The sequence below is a fragment of the Lytechinus variegatus genome, chromosome 10, assembly GCF_018143015.1.
Source record: "Lytechinus variegatus isolate NC3 chromosome 10, Lvar_3.0, whole genome shotgun sequence".
NCBI lineage: Eukaryota > Metazoa > Echinodermata > Echinoidea > Temnopleuroida > Toxopneustidae > Lytechinus > Lytechinus variegatus.
The window spans coordinates 26,315,589-26,336,976 of NC_054749.1; the positions used below are offsets into that span (position 1 = coordinate 26,315,589).

The 21,388-nt window shown below is 37.5% G+C and overlaps 1 long non-coding RNA gene across 1 annotated transcript; it reads left to right on the top strand.

Annotated features, from left to right (window-relative positions):
• Positions 1–8,951: 8,951 nt before the first annotated feature.
• Positions 8,952–18,212, top strand: LOC121423156. The gene is made up of 3 exons (XR_005971243.1): positions 8,952–9,201; positions 9,749–9,926; positions 18,074–18,212. It is a non-coding gene; the product is annotated as an uncharacterized LOC121423156 (long non-coding RNA).
• The last annotated feature ends 3,176 nt before the right edge of the window (positions 18,213–21,388 follow it).

The window sequence follows — 21,388 nt, forward strand, 5'->3', positions numbered from 1 at the left end:
GATTAAAAAAAAATTCAAATCCAAATCGTAATGACGTCATCATCGGCTGTGACTGGAAGCTGAATCGGACTTTACCCCGATCACATGCAGGGCTTGTAGCAAAGTAAAAATTTACTTTGTAATTTCCTAACATAATGCCAAACTTTAAATAAACTAATTTTACTTCTTGAAACTTTCACATTTTATGCAAAATGCGATTTCTTGATAAATCGCGACGCAACGAATCGCAGAGTGTGAGCCGGGTTTAACTCTCTAGAACTCCCTATTCCTACCTTCCGTTCCTTACCTCCATATCACTGTCTCTCAAAGAAAGTGAAACTCCCTTTTTCAATCATTATTCAAAATGTCATGGGTAATGAGTTATACACATTATGCTACAGTCTTACCCGCGAAACCTCATCAAGACCGACCAAAAGCTATAACGCTATTTCCAGTGACACAGCATCAACCGGCTTGGGGTTGGTTGCATTGGCGTGACTGAAGCAACAGCATGGATATTTTCCCTCATTTTCTAGCGATATCTTACCCTTTTTATAAGAACGCGGCCTGAATCAGAACTTAAACTAGGCCAACGATCCCTGAGGGACAAAAAGCCGCAGTCTTACTGTAGCCACCTCAAAGCAATCACCCCAAAGACGCTTATCTTTCCCCTTCACCCACTGTCACATGGAAAGAATAAAAACAAAGAAAGGGAATTGAAGGATAAACATAATTTCTTCGTTTTCTATCAGTGGATTTTGTTGTTTGATGATCGCACTGCTTTCTTAACGTGGAGGGAAACCCCCAATAAGTTCAATTTCATGGGACCTCCACGGTTCTGTTCCGAATTGAGGAGATCATGTGGTCACCACGTTGTGGTGGCAGACAAGTCGGCATTCAATAGACCTTTTTACTAGAAAATTCAAATTGTATGCTTAATTATGAAATAAATGTTCTAAAAAAATAAATAACCTGTAACATTGTCAGACGCCTGCTCGAACAAAGTAACAAACAAGTAATGCATACAAACTGGATTAATACACATTAGGTTCGCAGGAAATACGGAAAGCATAAATAAACACTTTAATTCAACAGGCCTGTCCTTCTTGTGGTCGGGGCTCCATGACATAATAAAGAGGATTGTATGTCTTTTGCGAAGGAATTGGTAAATTTTGCCTCTTTCCCCCAAAATGCACCACAATTGAAAGAAGGCTGATGACGGCACGTAGCAACTTTTATATCATTTCCATTTTATAGTATAGAATAGAAAGATAAAACCTATTCATGTCGACCTAGCATCACCATGCTCATCATCTCCATCTTCATTATTTTGATTATTTTGCTGTATAAATGTATTATTAATTATGAAATATGTGGTTGTCATTTTTCTCTCTAGCAATTCAATTCAATTCTTTGATTCCATTTCCATTAAAAGCATAATACAAAGTAATATAAAGTAATACAAATCAAATACAATTATACAGACGAACATTCTTACTTCGTAAAACAAATATGAAAAAAAGTATAATATTGAGCATAAATGGAAATGAGGGGGTCCACTAAAAAGCAAAGCTTGTAAAGTGTGGATCCCCTTGAAAATGAAGAAAATATAATCGACTTATTCATATATGCATTTATATACAGGAAAGAAAAAACAGAAGGAACCAAAATGTCGAAATCATATTGATGTAAACATAATTACAGAACAAGTGCAAATCTATTCACACAAAGAGGTCTCCGCTGTGAAGGATATGTTGCGCAAAAGACAGAAGAAAAAGCGGGGAGAGAAGGGATGACAAGACATAGAAGGCAAGACAAAACAAGAGACAGGACAGTACAAGACAAGATAACATAATAAATTAAAGAAAAAAATAATTAATAAAAGGAGAAAAGTCAGAATGGAGATGGGCTATCCACAAACCAGCTTGATCAAGTGAAGTAACAAAAGGTGATATGACTGGACAATATAAAATAGATAAAACAATAAAAAATGACAAATGTAATGATGATTTAATCAAGATAATGAAGTCTTAGTTCCGTTGCGAAGAATTATAGGAATGAAGCAGGATAAGTTTGAGTTTACGTTTGAATGAATTTAAAGAGACACTGTCTTTATCATTATTAGATAGGGAGTTCCAGAATCTGCTTATGATGACAATCCTTCTCCTGCGATTGTTTGTTTTAATTTGGTAGTAGATCATATTTGTTTAGATTTTGTTATTTGTTTCTCTATGATTCATGCCAAAACAGTTTTTAATCATGTCTGTTATGTTATGGAAAAAATGTATACACGAATATGAATGTAGAAGAAAACAATAAGATCATAATTTATTAACGTGCGATTATATTTTTACCCATTTTAGCCCGCCATTTTACATCTGTATATTAACATAATTATGCCTTTTTTTAATCTCTTCCATCTTACAACGAAACAACGTCCCTTCTTGCCCTTTTCTCCATTAGATTTTTATAGGCCTCCCTCTTCTCATCACTTTGTTATATTTTTTGTTAGGTCACTCGCTTTTTTTTCAAGATCATCTTATTACTCAATTCTTTTGTCCTCTGCGTGGGCTACCATCAACAATCACATCTCCTGGGTAGGAGGAGAAAAATGTTTCCGGATGTCATTTCTCCTCGCTGCCATTCAATCGCGCCGGTAGAAAGTAACTCAAGCTAAAACACATTTGAATTCTGTGAAATTGGAAATTATGTATGTCCATTGTCTGTCACAGCAGTGTCGAAAATTTTGTATTTCCAATTCTCTTCAACTCGCAAGAAAAGTCTCATTTTATGTGAAGGTTTTCTTTAGATGCTAGAATAAATTTGAGATCTATTTTGATTTGGAGAGCAAGATTCTCGCAAACAAATCTTTTCACAACTATGTTATTTTTTTTCTTTCAATACATCTAACAGTTTAGCGATTTTCATAATATATGAATCCTTTAGAGAGGCATTGTCGCAGTCTTAGGCAACGCAAGTTTATACTGTAAGTAGCGGAAACACCCCCTCCCTGCACCCCCCTAGAGAGCCGTTTCGTGCGCGCAGTGTTTCGCACGATTCGCGTGCTCACCGCCGCCCCCTAAAATAAAATCCTGGCAACGCCACTGATTCTAAATTTAGCTATCGGGAATAATTTGCCCCCCCAAATATAGCAGGCAGAGAATGTAAGAGAAGCGGAAGCAGAAAAGGAACAATTCGAAGAAAACGTCGGAGCTTCCGTGCTTTGCGCGGGAGGGTAAAAACTCCCCCATATAGGGAGCGCCTATCGCGCTCTCAGTTTAAGTGTTTCGCCACATCGCGTGCTCACTAACGCCCCCTAAAATGATACCCTTTTGGACTTAGATTACCGTGAAATAATTTGGCTCTCCCCCCCCCAAAAAAAAAAAAAACAGGCAGATGACGTATAAGGATGAGCGGGAGCAGACAAGTTCCGATTCATGCACAGGATCGTCGGAGCTTCCATGCTTTTCGCGGGGACACTCTCCCTCCCTGCACCACCCCCCCCCCCGGAGCGAGCTTCCCGTGCTTACTACCGCCCCTAAACTGAAATCCTGAAATCCATGTCACTAATTCTAGACCGATTTACCGGGAAATATTTGGCTCTGCCCCTCCCCCGTCTGATAACAGGCATAACGAGGCGCATTAAACCACTCGGTTCCTGATGAAGGAAAATACAATAATAAAAAAAGTCGATCTCGCGGGCCTTCGATCAAGTGGTCGGACCCCAAATAAACTTGATCGCTGACGTATTATTCTAGTTACTTGATACCATGCCTTTCTTTCTTAGAATTTGAATGCTATGCCTAGAAAACTTGCGAAACGTCTTCAGTTGAAAGTGCTTGTTCTCATCCTAATGAAATAAAAAGAATGATCAACGTTCAAGAAATGTTTTTCATGATCTAACTGCGATAAGAAATGTCACATGTGATCCCATTTCCAGCAACATGCCTTACAGTAAGAGTGATGGTTAAATGGAATCAGACTTACATTATGAATGTAGAGACCATCTGATTCTTATTGGCATTAGCCCTCTTTGTATGCCAATCTGTACAAAGCTTAATAGAAAATGTTCAATAAATTATTATTCCATGAAGTTACAAATCGCCATTAGGTGATTAGTAGCTTAATGGCTTTAAGCTAACGAGTTCTGGCTAATTAAAATGAACGTATGCTATGCATTTTTATAAGGCAATACTAATAGCTAGGGTTGTCGATCGTTCGCTCCCGAGTGAGCGTGGCATCGTAAAAGGAATATTAATGTATTTACACAAACACATTTTTACGTTGCAAAAATCAGGAATTCATTTTATGCTAGAATCATTAGATGACAGATCTGTAAAGTTTTGTTTGGTAAAAAATCGTTGGATGCAAACAGAGAAAATATAAAAAAAATAATACGACGACTTCTTTATAGCCAATCATTACGGATGAATTCGATGAAATTCGGCATTTTAAAGTAAGCAGACATGCTACCTGTACTATCTGCCTATCTGTCAGAAAAAAATCCCAACTGTTTGAGGTTGTCTTGTCTAAATTATGAGCATTAGATCAGAGTTATTCTCCGCTCATATTTTGGTAGATTTTTATCTTTGCATACGTGACTTACTGCCATGGACCTACTAGAGATGAAATTCTAAAGGTCGTAAAATCTCAGTTGCGCCAAGTAGTTGGGTGAAGGATGAAAAAGAGTAAGCAGGCAGATATCTACAGTGGCGGATCCAGAGGGGGGCGCCCCGGGCGCGCCCCCCCCCCCCTATTTTCGCCGGATTTTTTTTTTTTTTTTTTTGATGGTTATATTTACTGGATTGGTACAATGTAGTCAATTTCAAGGGCTAGATCTAGTCAAAATTATATTTTAACTTACGCTCATGGCCTTTGTGTTCGCACAAATGCACCTCTGTCATACTGTATTGCAATATGTAAATTCCGGAATTCCAGGGCGCGCAAGTCGATTGGTTGGAAAGTTGCACCACTTGTAATCGGGAGTTGCAGTGCAGTGACCAGTGTGAAGATGTTGGATTGGATATCATTTTTTCCCGAAGTTTTGTGTTTTTTGTAACATGCGTTTGTCCGTCTTTATGGCAAATACATGTAAATTGTAAGTAACAGATCGCGAGAGAAAGTGTCAACGATGCGAATGATAATGTCTATCCCCGAGATTATTCTTCACTCAAAGATGAAGCCCTATATCAGGCGCCACGTGCGCAGCATTATCATTCTGCCTTGGTCATGTACGTTTTCACTGAAATGTATAGGTCAGACATATTTGTATTTAATGTAAACTAACTTTTACACTTTCTGGTAGATTCAGAGGCATATTATCCAGGGCGCCCCAACTAAGTTTCGCCGAAGCAATCATTCCAACGAATTATCAAGGAGCAAACTGTGCATTTTGGGGAAAAAAGAACCAAATTTTATGCATGTTGCCATACGACTAAACAATTCTCGTTTGAAACACACAATGTAAATACACAAATGACAATAAACAGAATGGATTATTCGGAACTTATCGATTACAAGTCTCAGTTTCGTATCATTTAAATTTGACGTTTCAATCACACGATGCAAGCAAGTGAAGAGCCTTTGCCAAATGTATGTTTTGAATGACCGCTTATACAGTGCGTCCCAGAAAAAACGAAACCGAGATTTAGCGATCATTTATCATAACTTAATCATAAGGAAAATAGACAAATGACCTACCAATTTAAAGCTTAGAATCTCTTCTTTCATCTGATATTACTTAGATTTTTTTCATTCACGCATGAGTGAGCAAATACAATTTGAAGAAAGGATATCAAAAACTCATTTGGCGGGGGGTATCTGGGTTTCAAAAAGAAAACCACATTTTTGAAAAGTTCAATATCTCCTCTTTAATTTGATACCTAAATTACAGAAAATGGTCAAGAAAAAACAAAGTTCTGGTCATTTGAAATAAGGCTTGAATTTCAATAATTTCATAAAATGAAGAGGTTCTCCAGGCTGGCTTTCAAACTCACTCAACACTCCGTTTTGTTGACGATCAGCCATGCATTAAATCTTTTGTTCACCATGCGAAAGCTTCTGTGGGAAACCGGTGAAAACACGTTTATCTCATGAAATTATGGAAATACAAGCCTTATTTCAAATGACCAGAACTTTTTTATTTCTTGACCATTTTCTGTAATTGAGGTACCAAATTAAAGAGCAGATATTGAACTTTTAAGAAATGTGGTTTTCTTTTTGAAACCCAGATACCCCCGCCAAATGAGTTTTTGGTATCCTTTCTTCAAATTGTTTTTGCTCACTCATGCGTGAATAAGAAATAACCTTAGTAAAATCAGATGAAAGAGGAGATTCTAAGCTTTAAATTGGTAGGTCATTTGTCTATTCTATTTATGATTAAGTTATGATAAATGATCGCTAAATATCGGTTTCGTTTATTCTGGGACGCACTGTACGGTGTGTGACTGGAAACCAGCTCCTAAATGAGTCAGTATGTGTCTTTTATTCATGAAGTTACAGTGATTTAAGGGTGCATTTTTCTTCTAAAGGTGCTCTCAAAATACGACTTTTGGACATGATTTTTTGAAAAAGTCCTTGCCGTCGGAGGGGGGTATCCCCCCTCCCACACCCTCCCCCCGCTCGGTCGCTTCGCTCCCTCGCCGCTGGCGCCCCCCTATTTCAAAATCCTGGATCCGCCCCTGATCTACTTATCCCTTTGCACAGAAACAAACACATGCACATACACCCTCTTATACCCTCACACACACACACACACACACCCACTCATACTCCCACATCCACACACACGCTTTCTAAACCATTTGTAAACACTCCATAGAGCAGCGTTTACATTTCCCTGTTTCTCCTTATCTTATTGTTTATTTTTTTGTTGATGACACTGGACAAAAATTATTGTTATACCTACCTAATCGCTTGTCCAATTAAATAGCTTGCCTGATTTGGAAGCAGTTGTTAAGCCCTTCCATGTGTGTGTCTGTTGTAGGGTGATGGTTTGTGTGTGGATATGTGAATTGTTGTGTGTTTACGGGAGTGTGTGAGTGTGTGTACAAGAGAGGTGATGTGTTCTGTGTAATGGTTTGTGTGGAAAGATGGATATATGTGTCTTTTTGTGTGGACATAATTACTTTTTCACACTTTGTTTCATTATTCACCCAGTAACTTACAGTAGTAAAGTTAAGATTTTACGACCTTCAGGAATTTGTCTTGTACTCATTCATGCGTGTAAAGAGCCATATAAAAATGTATCTAAATATGCAGGGACAACATCTCTATCATGACATATCAATGAGCCAATGAATGTTCATACTTAAGACATGACAATTTCAAACTAATGGGATTTTTTTTAATTCAGACTCACTCTGTATAGCTCAAGCGTATGGATCATGAGTGCATTCATTGCAACTGAAAACATCGCAATTGGCTTATTGTGCTGATACAAGAGAAGATGCCCAGCAACCCGACTACCATGGCTACATGTGAACAAAGACATTCGCAGGAAGGCTTATTTCGAAAGGGTGGGTGCTGTCGCGTTAGGGTGCGTCAACGCGAACGCGAAGATTCGTCCAAAGCCCCCCCGGTTTGGCCGAAAGGGTGCGTTGGGAGCGCCACGTCGCGTCGCGTTCACTGGAACGCGCCCTTTCGTCCAAAGCCCCCCGGTTTGGACGAAAGGGTGTGTTTAATAATAATGAATAAATAAATACAAATATTTATAAGAAAGCTGAACAAACAAAAAAGACGAGTGATATGTGAAATTTGCATAGGAACATAAATCATCATGGCACAAACATTCTTTTTAAGGTAAAAAAAACAATGACGGCATGCTGCATGAGGATTTTTCGGTGGAAATGTTTTATGGTGTAATATTGATACATGTAAAAATTATGACTGATTTCAAGGTTCTTTCAAATAAAAAAAGTAACTTACCTTCAATTTTATACTTTGCAGGTGTGTATTTATTACAAAGGAAAACATTCGTATACCTGGAGATATTTGGTGTCCCCCAAATAATAAAACTTACGGCAGATGTGTCCTGGAAGGGCAAGGCCAAAATTGATGTCGGGTCGGCATTCACAACGTTTAACTCTTCAGACCCTACCTTACTATATTTTACACTTGAGACCCTGCCTCAGTATATTTTGTGAGATGTATGTTGTGTATGTGTGCGTGTTGTGTGTATAATAATAATAATAATAATAAGTGCGTGTTGTTTGTATAATAATAATAATAATAATACTTATAATAATGATAATAATAATAATTTTCACCCCAAAGAGTGAATTTATGGAAATCAATTTGGAGTGAAAAATTGGCGCCAAGTGGCTTATTGCAAGGGTGGGTATCTGATTTTATTATCATTATTATCATTATTATTATTATTATTATTATTATTATTATTATTATCATTATTATTCTTAGTTGAACTTTTCTTTCTTTTCCTCAAATTGTCAATGCTTTAAATGATTGAAAATCCACTATTTTACGTGCAAATTGGCAATGTTTGACAAAATACCTTATATTCAGCTTTCTTATAAATATTTGTATTTATTTATTCATTATTATTAAACACACCCTTTCGTCCAAACCGGGGGGGCTTTGGACGAAAGGGCGCGTTCCAGTGAACGCGACGCGACGTGGCGCTCCCAACGCACCCTTTCGGCCAAACCGGGGGGGCTTTGGACGAATCTTCGCGTTCGCGTTGACGCACCCTAACGCGACAGCACCCACCCTTTCGACATAAGCCCGCAGGAAGGGGTACGCTTCGTGTTAGTTGGCATTTTTTTATTTTGAAAAGCCCGCCCAGCAGTCTCATTGGATTAGCAGGGAACAATATGGCTGCATTCATGCACAAAATGCTGACACTGACTTTTGTCATAGTCTTAAGGGTAGACAATTCCATTGTTAGTGATAATGACAGTTAATCTTTTATAATGCAGACTTCCGCTACCAAGGGTGCCTTTAAAAGGAGATCGTTCAAATGACAGTGATAAATTTTCGCCCATTGATACGAAAATATATCCACGTTGAATACCGATAACACACTCTGAAAGAAGGAAAGAAGTACACCTGAAAATCTGTACATTTTCAATACGATTTATCCTCCATTTGCCAGTTGTCTCATTTTATTAACGTCACTGGTGTCAGTCGTACTCTGCAAGCCCCGGTAGGTGTTTCCTCTCAGATGGAAAAGGGGAGTTCTTGCTTCGCGTTACCTAAATTTTTGTGAGTACCGATATTGTAAATCTTTCCAGTTTAAGAAATGATACTGATAGTAATAATAGTTGGATCGACATAGCGCTTTTGGTCAGATGATAGAAAACATTCTCAACCCGGCTTCAGCTCGTGATACTACTTAAGGTTGTCACTGTACATGGAGATGCATGAATGCTTTTTTATATTTTATGATTTTTTTTAGCCGCTCAATAATAAATGTGTCATCCTTTTGAAATGACAACATTCGTCTGAATGCTTGATTTAAACTATGTTCATGACTGTTTGAGTATTAAAATTAAGCATCACGCAATCCTCATAATTACAAGATTAAAAGAAAGATTGAGAATTATTTTACCTCTAAATATTTCGTATAACACTCTTTATCACTCACAAACTTCACAATTAAGATCATCATCTTCACATCGATCTCGTAACCAGGAATACTCTATGGGGAGAGGGGGGGGGGGGATCAAAAGTAAGGGGCTGTAAACATGCTGAACACCATAAAATCACAATATGACGGTATTTATAATGTTTTTATACATGTTTATTGAAGGAAGGGTTTAAGACCTGAACGCAGCCTCTGCATAGTGACCGGTGTGTTGGCTTAGTTGGTAGAGCGTCCGGGAGTTCTTAGCCCGCGTCAGGTCAAGAAGTTAAAAGATGGGAGTTGTTTCTACCCTGTTTGGCGTTCAACGATTCAAATGCGCATTAACGTCACAATAAGTGAACAGGTGAGTAATCAGCTACACGTCAGCTGATTTTTCCAGTCATCGATACTCTTAACAACTGCATATCTTAAAAGTGTTATTTTACGAAGCTATTAGCTGAAAATAATATGTGGACCAAATTCTTGAACGCTTCTAGCTCTTCAGAATACTTTACTCTACAGTGCTGCGAAGTTTGACGAATATGACCTCGAGTTTGATTAAACATGTTAAACGGGATAGCGATGAAGAATTTTCCTTCATGTCGATACAAGCCTCTTAACGCGTCTTTTGAAAGCACATTTGCTCCAACAAAAGCGATGATAGTTAGAAACCTGAACCCCCAATTGTTTTATGTTCACAGCTTTTTAGTATACCTTTCTCTACAATCATGCAAAATTTTGTGAAAATGACATGGGTTTGAAATAAAGTACAGCATTTTTTTTACTTCTCAAATTATTCATAAAAATTTCGGATTTTTAAGATATGTTTTTGTCGTCGTCCACACCTTATTTTCAGAAAAGAAGATACTACTACTCTTTATAGAGCAAACGAATAACAATATGAAGGGATTCTTTATCTTTAGTATATAATTATAAGCTATAATGTAAAGTTTTGTAAAATCTATATGGATTTTGACTAAGTAACAGAGGTATAAATTCAACGTTGTAATCTCGTTGTGTCTGAAAATGCAAAATTATTTGTATTGCATATGTTACGATATTGCAACAAATAATTAAAGAAATAATCAAAAGAGTTAAAACTATCCTCTTCTTTTTATTTATTTACATACAACAAATGACAAAATAATAAAACAAAATGCTGAGTTATCTTACATATATTGAAGGATCGGGTCTGGTTAGTCCATAAATGTATATTCCAGTATTAAATTCAAATAATTTCCAGGTTGGCTGGCGAAAATTCCTTAGATTAAAGTTCAAAAAATGAGATGGATGATTATAGCACTACAGTGAGTTGAAATGTCCGGGAAGACAAGACGAAGATGATAATAGACAGTCGATTTCAGGAATCCATGGGTTGACAAAATATTCTTTAGAACAGGTGAATGATCTCGATGAGAACTGAGAATTTCTTAAAATATAACACTGCAAACAGTTAACTGATGATGTGCAAAATAATTCCACAGAAGATAGACGTTTTATTACAGTTGGAAGTAAACTATGCTCTGACATAAAGTCTGGTGTGAAACTCTGATCTGATATGATATGATGATGTCCTTGAAGAAACTGCCAGCTTACACATATAAATTTCCACAAATCTGGAAGCTTCTAGTATTGTCTTTAAAAAGAACATTCTCCTTTCTGTAGAGCAATCCTAATTCTAGAAGACTCTTGAATGACCTCAGTGAAATTAAAAATGTAAACAGCATAGCTAATCTTATTGTACTATTTCCCTGCTGGCAGTCCCTATTGTCTAGCAGTCTCTATGATCGTAAATTACAAAAAAAAAGACCAGGCACTGCAGTCTCTCATTTAATATGTGTGCCTAACAAAGCTTATCTGATACATTCTTGAATATTCTTATTATGCAATGAAGTTCCTTGAAGTAAAAAATAATTAATTGAATGAATGTACATGTAATTTCTCTAACAATTCTTCTCGATGTTAATGTAGTGATTCCATGAGTAATTGTTGATTTCACTCTATATGTATATAATGTATTCTGCTTTTAGTGTATTACATGTTACATGCATTGCTTTGCTATGATGTTGAGTTATTTGTTAAACTGCAGGGCGCCTTTGGAAAGCAGTTTTGCATACCTGGTGGGTGTTTCATAAAGCTGTTCGTAAGGGGATCAGGACAACTACCCCCCGGACAATTACCCCGGACAACTTCCCCGGACAATTACCCCCGAGGACAATTACTCCCCCGGACATTTATCCCCCAGACAACTACTCCCGGACAATTACTCCCCGAGGACAATTACCCCCCGGACAATTACCCCCGGACAACTACCCCCGGTCAATAACCCCCGGACAACTACTCCCCGGACAACTACTCCTTGGACAACTACTCCCCGGACAACTACTCCCTGGACAATTACCCCCCGGACAACTACCCCGGACAATTACCCCCCGGACAATTACCCCCAGACAATTACCCTTTTGTAAGTTTTGGTCGGTGGCACAGGTTTTCGAAATATTTCATATTTTATCTTACGTTAATTTTTTCTTTCTCTTTTATATTGGTCTTTCTCCTGTTCTCTCACTTTCTTCTTTTTTCCTTTTTTTTGTTAAGCGGCGCCTTCTGCATCATGAAAAATGGGGGGGGGGGGCTTCTACCTGAAACCTCCCGTTTGGCTATGCATATATACATCAGAAAATGTGTAAAGTGACCCTCATACTAAGTTTTCATAGAAAGATTCAACACGATTAGTCATAATAATCATAAATGCTGAATATCTCTGATTCCAACTGATCTGATTTTTAAAAATATTTATTTTGGGTTTAATTTCAGGAAAGAAATCAGGCAAATAGATAAAACGTAAAAAAGACACCTTCATAGGTAGAAATATCGATAACGCAACTATCAACACTAACACTGTCAAGTAGGACCTATAAACCTGTTATTTTAAAACAATTCAACTAACAAGTAGCTAAGAATTATGAAACAATTTGTGTACATTTCTGCGTTTCAAGGAATAAATTCCTGCCAGGTACCCATTTACCTCACCTGGGTTGAGTGCAGCACATGTGGCTTTATGACTTAATACAGTAAGCTTAAAAAAATTATGCAAAGATAATAACACACACAAGAACATCTTGTAATTTTACCATTTAGGCCCTAAATGGTAAAATTACAAGGTGTTTTTGTGTGTATTATTCTTGGGTGAAAGCAATTAAACATTAAAGAAGGAAATTAAGTACTAAAATTACTAAATTGTAAACATTATGACATAATCAAATACAGTGTTTTTCTATACAAATTGACAATCATGGTAGTATACATATAAGGACGGTTTGTAAGAATTTATAAAGAAGTAGGCCTATGCAAATCAAATAATGCGACCGAGCAGCGTGAGCTGAAAATATTAATAGTTAGACCATAAAACGGACATTTTACAGAGCACTTGAAAAATCAATTTGTAAATTTAAAAATAATAAAAGCTCGATATCCGAGATGAAATATGTTTTCTATATTGACTTCAAAACTTGATATTTTAAGCTCCATATCAGCTTATATTGAGAAAGATATGAATCTCATCGAAAAGGCAATGCGAGCGGGAAGCGTGAGCGAAAATTTTATAAAGTGACATAAAAAGAAAGTCTTCCCTTCACCTTATATTATTCAATCCTTTCATTTTCCTCTTCTTTTTTTTCTCCCCCTTTTTTTTGCTCCGTCAATTTTTTTCAGGGGGGCAAACCAAGTCTCAGGGAGGGGCACGTACCCCTCTGGCCCCCCGTATACTACGCCACTGCGAAGATTGCCAAAACGAATGATCTTATGCTATGGTGACATACAAATTATGATCGAATTCTGGGTTTCGTAAAGATTTGTAGATGGCCGGGGCGAATCAAGCTCTTGCCAGTTGGGGGGGGGGCGAATTTTTTTGTCACCCATATTTACCCAGATCGGCCGCCCAAAGTTAATTTTAATTTGTTTTTGAAGGGGTTGTCCCAGAAGAGTAATGGGCCAAAAATTTTGAGGGGGCTCAATACAGCGTATCACGTAAAAATTAATAAGAAGTTGTGAGCGAAGCGAGCGAGCAAAAATTTCAACATTTTTATCACAAAAATCAAAGTTTTTGATAGATTTTGACATAACATTTTTCGAAAATGATAGGCCTATATTTCACCCTCATCCCTTTGCTTTTCTCTTTTTTTCTTGGTCGTGAAAAATAAGGGCGGTGGGGGGGGGGGGGAAACGCCGATGTCGTATTAGTCATTTCTACGCTTTATTCTTATAAAACAACATAAAAAGTGTAATTATCTTATAAGCCCTATTTAAATAGTGCGAGCACGAAATACTCATCTCTTTCGTACTTTGTACTTATTAAAATATTACATTTAATTAATTCATTGTAAGCGGTTTGGGCCTAATGGGAAAAGCGCAGTACAAATAATAAGTAATAATAAATAATAATAATATATATTTTCACCTGAAAATTGACGATTCTGGGCAATGTTTGTGAAGCTGAACAAGTTGCGTATGTAACTATATTACTGCGAGCGCTAAGCGCGAGCAGAAACTTTTGATATGGTTTCTGGCTTGATCGAAAAGGGACCTGCACTTAGCCATTAAACATGTTAAAACGATACATATTTCAACTATTAACTAATGTGAGCGCGAAGCGCGAGCTGAAATTGTGGTGAAATTCTGACCTAAAAAAGGAAATTTTTAGCACTTTTTGTAATCATTAACAGTATAGGTATAAAACCAAACAATAATGATGCGAACGCGAAGCGCGAGCAGGTAAAAAATTGAGATTTCAGACATAAAAATAGGACACTCTAATCATGTTTTGTAAATCATGAAAAAGGATGGGTAATTTTTTGTTCTTCCTACGTTAATTATGCGAGCGCAAAGCGCGATCTGATCTGAAACTAGACAAGTTTAGCACGTTTTGAATAAGATGAAGCTGCATATCTCAATATTGTGCGCGTGTTTTAGAATCTGGGCATTCTGATATATTTATCACGAAAATCATTAATGCCTCCTTTCCTTTCCCTCCTTTCTTTCCCCTTTTTCTTTCTTTCCCCTTTAGGGGGGCGGGCCCCTCGCCCCCCTGGATCTATGACTCTGTGCACTCCTTTTATTGTCCTGGGGGTAATTGTTCTCGGGGGGTAGTTGTCCGGGGGGTAGTTGTCCGGGGGGGTAATTGTCGGGGGTAATTGTACGGGGGTAATTGTCCTCGGGGGTAATTGTCCGGGGGGTAGTTGTCCGGGGGTAATTTCCTCAGGGGGTAATTGTCCGGGGTAGTTGTCCGGGGGGTAATTGTCCTAGAACCGTTCGTAAGTTAAGAGCGACTTAATGGTGATCTTTTCTTACGCGCGAAACCGCCGCCAATGAATATATCATTTACCACACGAAAGGATCACAAGTCGTTCTTAAACTCGCTCTTAACTTACGAACAGCTTTTAATATGAAACACCCACCTGAACAGGCCTACCCTGTAGTATAAAATAAATAAAACCAATAAATGAATAGATAAATAATTCAATAATACATAACTCGTATTTCTCGAGACCTTTCAAATAGGTGAACTTCAAAGCTCAATAGCAAAAAATCAAGCACATGTACAAATGTTCATTTTTGCATATTTGAAATATTTAGGTGCTAAAATTCGTGAAAATGGCATGGATTTCATTTTAACTGTGGAACGTCCTTATGAGCTACGTCGATCTGTCGCTGCACAGTAGCTGCGGGGCCTGTAATTGATTGGGCAAAGTGAATTTCTGAAGAATTTCTTTTTCAGATTATATTTCGAACAATTAAATATGGAGTTTAATTTTCACAGTTTTCCAAACGTATTCTTTTGTAATTTAGAAAAGTTTGAATAAGGAGGCGATTTGTTAAATATGAATTTTAAAAGGAAGATTTTTTTCGCCAAAAAATATTCCTGGCGACTGATGATAGAAACCGACTGACTATTTTGTCACAGGAACAAAAAATATTATTTTTGATGTATTCGATGGAATACGTAGCGTAGCGTATTGCTTACCCTTAGAGCAGTATAATTCGGGTTGATCTACCGATATTAAATCGTTAGATCGTCACTTATCAACCTAGATACGTTCGCCGTTGTCAAGTTTCAGCAAATACCTTGTCACTTTGCTAAAGAGACAAGGGGCGTGTAAATTAAACAAACATAGATAGAGGTGTTGTGGCTCAGTGGATAAGTCTCCAGACTTCGAACCAAAAGTTTCGGGGTTCAAATTCCAACGCTGCATTTTTGTCTTTTGGCAAGGCATTTATCTACATTTACCACTCTCCATCCATAAGAGTAAATGGGTATCCGAGTCCACCGGGTAGGAAGGAATTCATTGAATGATCGTAACCTGATCAGGGTAGCCGTGCTATAGCCAGGGTAATAGTATATACAGCTCTTATAAACATTGTATCAAGTGCTATATAAATGAAACATGTGATTATTATTATCATTATTAGATCTGTAAACAGGGCATCCGAAAAGAACAGAATTTTCCAAAGTTACAAATTGTAGACTTAATATCTGTCTTGTGTAATGAATTACACTGTCTGTCTAGATGATACATCCCCTGCGACCATGACCGTTCCGTTACTCAATACTTAATCTTAAGGTCTAGTTCATGGTGTTAAAAGTACACACTACACAACACATCAAGCAACTCTTCGGCCTACTCCAATTTTGCCAAAAGGGAAGAAAATGACCTAAAGACTACCCTTAGTGTCAAACACGAAACAACAATGACTCGGATGGTAGGCTCTGTGCTTAGTTACATAGTATTTTTGGTAAATCTAAACGTTATTCTTCTTTGTACGTTTTCATTCCTTGTTTGATATAGAATACATGTATGTATGCTATAAAATACATGCATATGAGAAAGACGCGATGCACTATGTAGCTTTCCCCGGAAGTGTACAATCAATCAAATTGTAACAAAAAATAAAATGACTTTAAAAACATCTTTCTATTTACGGTATATACGAATTATCAAGTATGGAAAGTGACACGCATTCACTTAAGTAAGATTGGAATATGGGAATCGCAGTCCAATATGATTTCTTATTGAATCTACACCAGTGCTATGTACATGCTTTAACATTTCAGTTGCACGAATCCACTCGTCAAAGTATGAATATGAATCATTAGTCATGCTAGTTATCTGATTTCTACTTAGGAGGAATATTTATCAGTGATTTTCTTTTTCTTCTACTTACCGACACAATGGTCGTTATCAGATTTGAAGTACAGAGAATGAGAAGGAAGCGATGCTACTTATTCTGTAAATATCTTGACTAATCGTCTATTTTTGCACTTTTAAGATGGTGATAATCCGAATGTAGCATAAGGGGAAATAAATGGAAATCTGCCGTTTTTTAATGGGTGGTGATACACATGCGCTGAAAGTGAACTGAAATCACCGTTGCGACGGAGGCGGCTCGACTTATATGTATCACTTCCCTTTTTTTTATTTCCGGACTGACGCCGCCTTGAGTCTACCTTTGAATGTAGTATAAAGGCGCCTTCACGCCGGCTTCATTCCTAAAATTGGTATGTGTGTCACCTCCTAGTGGAATCAAGCCGGCTTGATCACTGGAATAGAAAAAGCGAACAATATTATTTTATTGCTAACGAACAATAGGATATGTTAACATGAAAATTCAGGAGACTCGTGTCACGTGAATAGGCAATGTGACGCCGGCTTAGGTGATTAAGGGGGGATAATGATATCGGGCGCCTCCAGTCCGTTTTCGGTGTGTGTCAAAGCGTGAAGGCGGCTTCAAAGACCTCGTTTGAGGCGGCCTCAGACCCGATTCATGCGTATAAGGGGCCAATAATAGAGAAAAAGGTGGATTCGGGGGGGGGGGGGCGTTAACGAAAAAGAAAAACAAAACGAGACATCTACCCAGTAGCGTCATGAACCAAAATAAAGAGGGGGGTCAGAAACGTTGCATGATCAGATATTTAAAAAAAACATTAAGCAAGCGAGCGCGAAAAAGACCCTTTTCTATAAGAAATTCTAAGTTTGTTACAGATTTTGACAAATATATATATATGAAAAATGACGACATACTTTACCCCCTTTTTCTTCCCCTTTCCTTTCCTTTCTCCCATTTTATCTTGGTAGCGCTTTTGAGGGCCATGGCTCTCAATGTGTAAGCCGATCATGAAATTATGAAATAGTACAAAGAACACATAAACACATACATGTTGCAGCTTCAGTGCTAGGGATATTAATTTATTAGTTAATTAATTCAGTTATTAATTTATTAACTTTATAAATTCTTTTAATTTATTCTTTTCCGTATTTCTCTCTTTGTTTATCACTCATCTATTTATTTATTTATTTATCTTTTATTCATTTATGCCATTGATTTGCTTATATAATTTTAGTGATAAGTTTGTATAGTTAGCTTCATTTCTACCGGGAAATTAACCATGTTGTATCCTTAATGAATTCGCAATATCTTTAATCCCAGACGGTCATTCAATTTGCTTTTTACACCCAGGGCTACTATTGCAGTTGTGCACTGTCTCGTCTAGTAGTATTGGAGCATGTGAAAAGAAACTCCTACCAGCCCTCATCGCCCAGGATCGACGCCAGTGGGGATCCCTTTCGCGGATCAATGCCCATGTGCATGGAAAGAACTGAGGTGAGATACCGTCTTGTATATTACATAAATGTTGTATCCGCGTAATGGCCTTGATTTACGTTTTGAATGACATTGTAGATTATATTCCAAACAGGGGGCGTTTCGCAAAGATTTATGTGTGAGTTAAAGTTGCACTTTAATTCCCTGTTACGTGCGGTATAAAAGGCATCGCCGCATTGGTCAAATCAGGGAGTTGTGAGGATCTCTCTGGTCAAATCAGACTATGAGAATGCGCTCTACTGCGTAACAATCGAAAATTGCCCGTTGCACACCATGTACACGTCTGCCCCCCCCCCAGTTTTGTGTTTTGTTTAGAACAAATACCAACAAATTTGACAGGACACCAGTGAACCCTTTTATTGTCATTTAAAAAAATAATTCATTGAGATCAAAATCAAGCGGAAGCTCCTGATAAACGCATGTCATTGGTTGGAAATCAAGTTGCGTTTGATGACAATTACTCCTTCTGGGTCTTATTTCATAAAGACCTGCTATAATAACAAATGCATAATTTTTATAACAAATTTCCTACCAGCCAATCACATTAAAGTATTTCAGTAGCTTTTAACTGTTAATGCAACTTTTTCATTATTATAAGTTTAATGAAATGGGCCCCAGATCACAATCTGGATCTGTCTCAATCACGTAAGATGGATGCCTCTTAAATTGCTCCAGACAAACATCCATTGTATCAAAACCGAACGTCGTTTGACATGGGATATCAGATAATATTGGTATAACGACGAAAAGGTATTATTCCTGACCTTCAACGACCATTTTCTTTATAAGATCCTCTGGTCAGCGAAATGTCGCAGACATTGTAGGGAGGCTCGGGTCAATTCCATCACCAATCGATATGTTTGCCCTGAAAATGTTGACTCTGCAATCTCATATTTCTGTCCGTTTTTCTTGTTTGGGGAAAAAGCGCTGAACAATTATTCAAAAAATAAAGGAAAGCGATCTTGAAGCAGCGGGAAGATGCTTTTAGTTTGAGTTCTTCTATTTGATTCCATGTAATATAAAGCCCAGGGTCATTACTTTACGGAAGATGACATAACAGGTTAATGCAATCTTTGAAGAGAAATGAACTGAAGGGACTCGAAAACAGCTACAAAGATATCAAAGGGCATTTTTGGGGTCCCACTAACAAATTAAGCGTTTAATCTTTCTTAAGGTTTTTTTCATATATATAAATGTTGCTCTGCATTAGCCTTTCAAACGAGCGAGCAATTAGTCCCCACCCCCCAAATATGAGTTGATTGATAACCTTTACTTTTCGAGCTTTTGCTAGGTTTTAAGCTGCCTATATACCTAAGGTTTGGGTCACAAATACACACCGCGTCCTGGAGAGCAAGGGCAAAAAACATTTTGGCCGTTTTCGGCAAGTGCCCTACCGGCTCATTTTAGTGTATAGGTCCCTACCTACGGCTGAATACTTTACACATCGAGGTTCAGAGATGCCTACTTCAGATACCCCAGTGTTAACTATTTAATTTCTGATGGTAATGCGGTAAAGAGCCCTTACAGTGCTTATAGCTGTAGGGATAGCTGCATAGGGAGCGTAGGCCAACACCCCCTTGTCAATGGTGCGTGTGCCGACAAAAAAATAGAGTATCAGATTTATTTTTAATTTGCTGCTAGTTATGTTCTGAGACTGTGGTTGTCCTCGGGGGTAATTATGGTGTAATCACCTTCGAACCACGTACAATGTTACAGTTTGGTGACATGAAGAAGAACGGGATTCACGAAATTAACTGTAGATAGTATTTGATACACATCCTAAGCAAACTGGTTTTTAACGCACAGTAATGTTTTTTTTTTTTTTTAATTTATTTATTCATTTTCCAACACATGGGCTGGATAGCCCTCTTCAGCCTAGCGGCTGTTCTTCTGAGGGGTCCAGTTTGACAACAATGTCTAATCAGCTTTCATTGATTCTTCATAAAGTCCAACGCCAATATTTAACCAATCACAACGATTTTAAAATGTAAAGTAGAAAAGATTCCTGAAAACCCGTCTGGGTGGAATTACATTAATTCAAGAGATAGGACAGTTCGAATTCACAGTACCGCCGTCTGTGATTTAGTGAACCATGCAATATGCATGTTAAAGTTCAAGTCCACCCCAGAAAAATGTTGACTTGAATAAATACAAAAAAAGTCAAACTTGCATAACACTGAAAATTTCATCAAAATCGGATGTAAAATAAGAAAGTTATGACATTTTAAAGTTTCGTTTATATTTCACAAGACATTGATATGCACAACTCGGTGACATGCAAATGAGACTATATCTTTTTTTTATAGTTTGAATTATACAATATTTCATTTTTGACAGATTTGACAATAAGGACCGACTTGACTGAACCATATAGGCATGGTTGCTCAGTGGTAGAGCGTCCGCCTCATGAACGGGAGGTCGTGTCATACCAAAGACTTATAAAAATGGAATATTCTGCCTTCTTGGTAGGCGCTCAGCATTTAGATTGGAGAAGCGTTATAATAACATTATGTTAAGCAGGGCCCGCTGGAAGAGCAGTTTTCTAACTGAAGTGGCTACCCTGGGTACATAAAACGTTATTATTATAATTATTATTATCATTATTCCACATGTTCAGGGGAAAAATCGATGTTCCACTTGCCAATCAGGAGAAAATTAGAATATTTCATACTTCATACAATAAAATACAAAGAAATAGTGAGTGGATGACGTCATCAGTCTCATCATTTGAATACAGATCAGGATGTGCATATAATTGTTTTATGAAATCAAGCAAAACTTTAAAATGTCATAACTTATTTTACATCCGATTTTGATGAAATTCTCAGTGTTATGTTTGTTGGATTTTTCTTTTTTTATTCAAATCAATTTTTTGTTGGGGCGGACTTGTCCTTTAAAGCATTAGAGATTGTTGCGGAAGATTTAATAAAAAAAGATGGTCTTTGGAGATAAAGTCCGACGAGTTGAAATGGCCTTCCGTTGTCATATATGTCTGACTTATTACAAATAGTATAGAAAATCAATTTCTATGCAACCCGAGTTGGCATAAATCCGGGCTTAAAATATAATATTTGCATATTTGGAATTATGTCCTCTACCTCTGCTTTTTACATCTCCACTCCATAGACTTTGTAAAGTACGCGCGCGCACCATGCCCATTGAGCCTCGAAT